Source organism: Oryzias latipes, chromosome 18 (genome assembly GCF_002234675.1).
Source record: "Oryzias latipes chromosome 18, ASM223467v1".
Taxonomy (NCBI): domain Eukaryota; kingdom Metazoa; phylum Chordata; class Actinopteri; order Beloniformes; family Adrianichthyidae; genus Oryzias; species Oryzias latipes.
In genome coordinates, this window is record NC_019876.2 from 8,577,800 (window position 1) to 8,585,382 (window position 7,583).

The following is a 7,583-nucleotide window of genomic DNA, read 5'->3' on the forward strand; positions in this document are numbered from 1 at the left end:
ATCTCTAATGACTTGTTTCCACTGGGTGGTACAGTCCAGACCAGGCCGGTATTTTGAGCAGTTCCATTATAAAATGGACCCGAGACGGACCGAACTGTACCATTTTTGGGCCCCTGTTAGTTGTAGGTTCATAGGAAAATGAAACGGACCGGTTAGGTCGGAGATACTGTTGAAACCCGTTGATTAGCTAAAGATCATCACGACAAAAGAAAGCTCCAAGAAAGCACCTGTATTCCTTTTCTTGTCTTCCCTCAAACAACATTAAATGTTTTTAGATACAGTACGAAGTACAAAAGCCAAGCCGAAAAAAATCTGCTGCTGGATGACCTCTATTGTTGTTGTTAGCTTCACCCTGCATGTACCATGACGGTCCAACTTTGAGTGGAAACGCTCACCTGATTTGCCTGAACCATCCTAAACCGGACCGGACTGCTCAGTGGAAACAAGGCTTAAGGGAGCGCCCAGCCCCCCTACGGAGGTAGCTCATTTTAGCTGCTTTTATTTGATATCTTGTTCTTTTGTTCATGACTCAGAGCTCATAACCATTGGTGAGTATTGGAACGAAGGTCGACCGATAAATTGAGAGCTTTGCTTTCTGGTTCAGCCCTCTCTTTACCTCAACGGACCGGTACAACAACTGCATAACGACGGATGCCGCTCCAATCCGCCTGTCAATCTCCAATGTTCCCTCACTTGTGAACAAGGCCCCAAGATATTTAAACTTCTCCACCTGGGGCAGGAGCACTCCACCCACCCAGAGAGGCCAAACTACCTTTCTCCGGTCAAGAACCACGGCCTCAGAGTTGGCGGTGCTGACCCTCATCCCAGCCACTTCACACTGCTGCAAACCGCTCCAATGCATGCTGAAGGAGCGTTTGATGACGCCAACAGGACAACATTGTTCTGCAAAGAGCAGAGAGGAAATCTTGCTGTCCCCAAATCAGACCCTCTCTGGCCCCTGGCTGTGCCTAGAAATTCTGTACATAAAGACTATGAACAGAACCGGTGATAAAGGGCAGCCCTGCAGTAGCCGAACATGCACTGGGAACAGGTCCAACTTACTTAGAGGTCCTGCTCTGGTCATAACTCTGTGACTCTGACTCTGTCAGAAGTCAGAACTCTGTTTCACCAGAGGGAACCGTCTCCGAAGTACTGAGTGCACCACGTCTCCCAGCAACCCTGGCGCACAGTTTCTGGATGCCTCACACCTGACTTTCCTTTGTGATCATCAACAGTACACCTAAGCACTGCACTGTGTCTCAGTGCAACATACTGTTTGTGCCACTCTGCCTGCATGACCTGACATGATGTTCTGATTTCCTGACCCTGTTTTGTCTCTGCCTGCCGCCTGCCCCGACTCTTGTCTGGATCCTGACTGTTCTCGATGTTTCTTTGATGCTCCTTTGCTCGTTATCAACCCCTGCCTGTCTGACCCTGATTTAGTTTTCAGGACTTTTAGCTAAAAGTCCTGAAAAAATAAAACCTGCTGCAATTCAATTCAATTCAATTCCATTTTATTTGTATAGCCAAAAAATCATAACAGTGGTCTCGATGGCCTTTGTGTGGATAAATGTAGGGTAAAACATAAAATAAAAAGGATCATGAATACATACAATTCTGCAGAAAAATCTAAATTGAACTAACTAAACTAAACTGGGCATCCCTGCCCTAAGACCCTTCTATGCAGTAAGGAAAAACCTCTAAAATGGATTTCGGAAAAAACAAAGAAACCTCAGGGGTGTCCACATGAAGGAGGGATCCTCCCCCAGGATGGACAGGTGATGCACCAGACCTCATAGGAAATAATTAACTTATCTAAATCTACAACTACATATATAAAGTCCAACAGATGAACTTCATCCAGATGGAATCGGGGGGCGGCTGGGGGGCGCGAGACGAGCCAGAGGCAGGATCCACAGCCAATTGTAGGAGTAGTAGTAGAGATGAGGTACATGGCCAGGTACAGGTGCACGGACGAGCCAACTGGAATCTGGAAGCAGTAGTCTTTGGGTACAGTCGTGGATAGGTGGTAGTGCAGGTGTTATCTGGAGGTCCCTTGAAAATATTCGTGTGGTTGCAATGGGATCAAATTGTCCCTTGAAGTGTGTGTGGTACAAGAGTCAGGTCGGGTCAGGTTGAGTCATGTTGAAGGCAGTTGGAACCAGCTGTCTGCCTGTTTTGTGACAGGAGGACTCATGTTTGATAAAATTCCAATATCAAACTGAACACAACCGGTACAATTAAGCTAGCTAATGTTAGCATTACAAATTAGATTGATTGAAGGTGTTTTGTTTCAGAATAGAACAGAATTAAATATAACTTTATTGATCCCACAAAGGCAAAATGATCTATTTATTTACCATAATGAATTTCAATATTTCTACAGTCCACCATCTTAAACAATAGTTTCCATGGTTTGTTTTGGTAAGTTCATTTAAAAGCAGGAGGCTATTAAATTCCTCTGACTTTAGCTGCTAAATAAAACCCCAGCCCATTCTCAGGCTTTCATCTTGTTCCGTCCTCTTTGTTTACTGTCTGCTTCCTCCCCTAATTCATGTTATTTGCATTTAGTGCAAGGTGCTACATGATAATAATGACATTTATATTGCCAAGTCTCCGTGGCTTTCTAAAAGCAGAGATCATAGGCGCTTCCTAGAGCAACGGCAGGATTACTCTGTAGTGACACACGGCACAGCAGTCATCACATTAAAGCGCAGACGGCTCCAAGGATGTTTATTTGCTTGATTTGCTTGGAAGATGAAAACACACAAAGCAGCTAAGCAATAAAATATATAAAAAAAACAACAACACCACAAGTACAATATATATCCTAGAACAGATTTGATTTCGGAAAAGAGGAGGAGGGGAGGTTCGTGTCAGGAGCCCCTGAGTGACTTTTTGACAGTTGTTTGTTTTAGCAGAAGCGTTGGGGTAATTTATTTATTTATTTCCCTGACAGATCGCGGATATGTAAAGTGATTTTGCTCCCTGCTCTTCATGCGTAAAAGTTCCTTGAGCCCTCTTTGTTATTCATTGTTTGAGCGGCGCCAGGATGTGGCGTGCAATATTAAACAAACGACAAAGAGGAGCATGGCTGCAGGTGACGCTTTTATACACTTTTCCTGCACAATACAGTGTTGCGAGCAGTAATGAACGAGCTAATGCATACCGCACCCATCTTCACAATGATGACTGGAATTAACTGCTCGAGCTGAGACTCAGCCTTCAAAGGCAATCTGATGTAGTAATTAAAGCAGAAGAGGGGTGTTGAGGCTCTGTCTTCGTTAGAATTCACAACTGCATTCACTTCCTGAGATTTTATTTGTGTGAGAAAACAAACTGAGAGCATTAAACATGGAGGATAGATGCTCTGGTGGCTTTTTTACCCTAAGATTGCAGCAATTTCACTCCTCGATAAGTCATGTGAAACACTCCAATTGTTGCCACATCAATTTTCTGCAGAGGCTTCCTTCAAGTTTGGAGAAATTCAACATGAACTTTTCCCCAACCCCCTTCCTTAGTGTTATCTAACGGGCAAAAATCGCTAATAACGATTCTGGAAGTTGAATGGAGTCTGTGGGCTGAAATAATCCCAGCTGGCAGGCGATTTTGTGAAACTTCTATTCTATACAGTGATTCAGAATACAGTGCATGAAGCCCGGGGAGTATGTTAAAAGACTCTGACACAAAACCATTTTGGAGACGGCTTTTATCTGCCATAGGCGTAGTCGATACTGTCATGACTTTTATTAATTTCAGTGCTCCACTGAGCCATTGATCAGAAATAGTCTTTCTAACAATCTCATTTTAGGCAATAATGTAAAACTGAAGGGTCAATACAGACACCTTATTCAACTCTTGCATCTGGCGGGTTCAGGGGTTTCAGGAAATCTTTGTATTTCTGCAATAACGGCCGTGAGCTTCATTTATGCCTGAAGGCAGATTTCCACTGGTCTGCTGCACTGACACTAAAAAAGAGAAAGTTCAATAATTAATAGGAATGTTTACATCGCCTCCGTCATGTCTGTGTCTGACGCCCGTCTCTCTGCAGCGCAAGCTTTAAATGCAGGAGACCTATTTCCCCAATTGACTTGTCAATTCACGGTAAGAGACTGAAAACAGGTGCCGGTTTCAGAATGAAAAACTTCCTTTGTACGTTCAAAACAAAATCCCATAAAATTGTATTTTATTTAAAAGGTAACGTGCCCACGGGTCAAGACATGAAGGCCTTTTCTTTCTTATTTTACGATTCTTTTAAAAGCGTTAAAAAGTCAAAGATTTCCCCGCGTCTCTTGGGCTCAATGAGGATGAACCAGGAGTGAAAAACTATAAAAATAAGAATAAAGATTGATAAAGGGAAAATAATAGTTCGCAGATTCAAATGTTCAAATGGTTCTCTCTCTATTAACTCCTTGCCACAATTAGCTAATCCTGCAGCTGGTAACTCAACCCCTCCCACAGACAGCAGTAAAAAGTTATTAAATGATGTCAATCCCAGCCAGTGTTACAGGCTCATCAACGAAGCAAATCTGTGAACATCGACTTTGTTTACTTGTTTTTGGGGTCCAAAAATGCCCCAAATAGAAATGCCCACTATCTTTGTTCAAGATGGAAGTTGGAATCAAATATTATTGGTATTTTTTTTTGGATCGGTTGGTCAATAAGCTTCATTGCTTTTGCTTGGTTACATTCTGACGCTTAACGTTTACAAAACGGACAAAATACAGTAAATTAATTGAAATGTCTTGCAGACTTTGCACCTCTCCTGGGAGAAAATCTTTTGTTCTCTGCTAAATTTGGTAGAAGAAAGAAATAAAGCATTACCAAGCTAGGATTCTCTGCTTAGAAGTCATGTCACCATGTCCTTTTGCCGTTATAAAAGGGAACCTACAGATAAAAGGCGATGTTGTCTTTGTTAGCTGCAGGCAAAAGCATTGATACCACTACACTGACTTCATTTTTGTTATTGCTATCAACACAGCCCATCTGAAAACAAACCTTTGAGAGAATTCAGCAGAAAGTCTGTTAAGTGTGATAACACTGCAGCGAGGTGCCCTTTCCCTCTAGATAGCGCCTATAATGAGGTAAAATGCCACAAAAAAATAAAAAACATTCAATAAATAATACACAGACCATTTGCAAACCAGTACGGAGGACATCCGTACAGTGTAGATTTATTCTGATGTGATAAATCTAATAAAAGGTCAATTTTAAAGCCGGAATGAGCAGCAAGTAATTAGGAACCGCTCTGAGAAAACAATGAGAGAATAATTTATGCTAAAGTTTTCAGTTGACTCTCGGGAAAGCTGGGGAATGTTAATGGGCTTCTACCTGCAGGTGTTAGACATCAATGAGGAAACCAGGAACCAGTTTATATATAGCATTTGTGGGATGAAAAAATTAGCCTGCGAGAGGTCTGTCTGTATTTGAGTGAACGGATTCAACTGGGTAAAAGCTTGACAGGTCAGCAGTTGACCGTTTACACGCCATGCCCCTATAACAAACAGCCCATTCTCGAAATCACAGCCATTACAATAATTACGACTCTTTGCTCTGGTTGGCCTAATTAACTTCCACTTTGTTGGACCAGATTGAAAATACACGGACAAGTCAACTACATTAGCATCAATCAGATTTTATCCCCCTGACAGGATGACGGATTAAGTGCCGGTGGCCGCAGGCAGTCCCCGCCTTAATTGGTTTGTCTAAATGTTTTATGAAATCAAGATAAAATTCAATCAATCTCCCCCTCTAAACTGCTGAGTCATCCAAAAACCACAAAGGACATGTTGATTGATCCGAGTAGCCGAGGGGGCTGCAAAGGTGATATGTGCCCACGCAGCAGGAGCTCAAGGTTAAACGGTGTTGGCAGAGAGTTTTTTATGACAGAGGGAGGCGGGAGGGAGAGCAGCTACGCCCAAATCTTCAAGGAGGAGGGTTTTTTCCTTTTTCCTTCTTTCAATGCTAGGTAATCTGCAGCTTCAGCTCTTCACAATAAGTTGGGTCGTTTGATCTAAGCCTTGCAGAGCCCAAAGTATTTGCATTTCAAATTTTATTTTGATTTGAAACAGAACAAATTTCCGTGTGTGGCGAGGATTCTCACTCTACTTTTCCCATCCCTCCATTTTCTCACATCAGGTCCACAGGGTGAGGTCGCTGGAACTTTGAATGGGTCGGGGTTTGGAGCAATCCATTGGAGCAATTTGGAGCAATTGGAGCAATCCAGCCGCAGTTGAACTTGCAACACAAACAAGTGGAAAACATTTGTGTCATGTCAACGGCCGCTACCTTAGACCCCCCACCCATTTTCTGGGCAATCACTTTTGGAAACCTGAGAAACGTGCAAGAGGCCGTTGCCAAAGTAACCGCAGATTGCGCTAGCTGAAAATGGAGTTACTCATAATGCGACAAAAGATGAATACGGCAAAATTTGCTTTTTTTTATGTTAATGGTTGTGAAGTTCTTAGAAATTTTGATGGTATTTTGTTCTGATGTATCCAATCCTATAGCTGTAGATATGACAAACCACAAATGCAGTACTTTTTGTTCTAAACAAACATAGTTGCAAAAGTATTTGAACTTTGACCTATTTTCCTGGTGCATAATTGTAATGAAAGCACTGTCTTGAGTTAACGCTTTCTCTATAAAAAGTTGCACCATTACATTTGTCGGGTAATGTTTACTCGATATAATATACCCGACAAAAAGTACTTGTCGTGAACAATACATATTGAATTAGAGTGTTTTACTTTTATTTCAACTGTGGTATGTGTAATAAAAGAAAAACATAGGGAGTTCCTAAAAACATGCTCAAAAATGTCTGAAGAAATTAGGAATTTGAGAACAAAAAATTCCCAAAAAATAATAAATGATACTGGAAGTTTTGGTCCACCCATTCCTGGGACATGTGAGATTTCCCTGGTAAAGGCTCAGACTCCTTCAGTTTTCCTCGGGTGAAAATCACCCGGCGATCGTGCGCTCGGGTTAAGAAAGCTGTTTGTGAATTGGATAACATTCCAGATAAATTGTGAATGTTTTTGTATTTCTTTGTGTTAGAATCGGCATGAAAGTTGGTGATGGCACAGTCGTAAAGGAGGAAATCTCGAATTGGCACTTCATGTCATAACCGTTGCTGACCCCTACTGATACAGTGTCAATCTCCCAAATCTTGCAACAAGCTTTCACATTTTTAGCAGGGTTTGAAGTTCCTTTGAGGTAAATAAAAGTCTAACAATTACAAAAAGAAAAATTTACCATCAATCTTCCAATGTTCTGAAGAGGACACCACGCATTCGCTGGGCTTAAAGAAAACAGAATTGCCTTTGTTTTATCTAGACGGGGATTAGTTGTGTGATTTAATAGGTTTTTGGGATTGCAAACAAATGACTTTTTTTTTTATAATGAGGATCAATTATTTTATTCAAATAAGATTGATTTCTCATTAAAAGCCAATTGGGAATAAATCAGGTAACACAATTGAATCTCAAGCATCTCTCACACTAATTTAAGAGTTTGCAGACCGTGATCCACAGCATCTTTGCATAGATGCTTTCTTTCTCTCTCTCTACAGTGTGATATACACT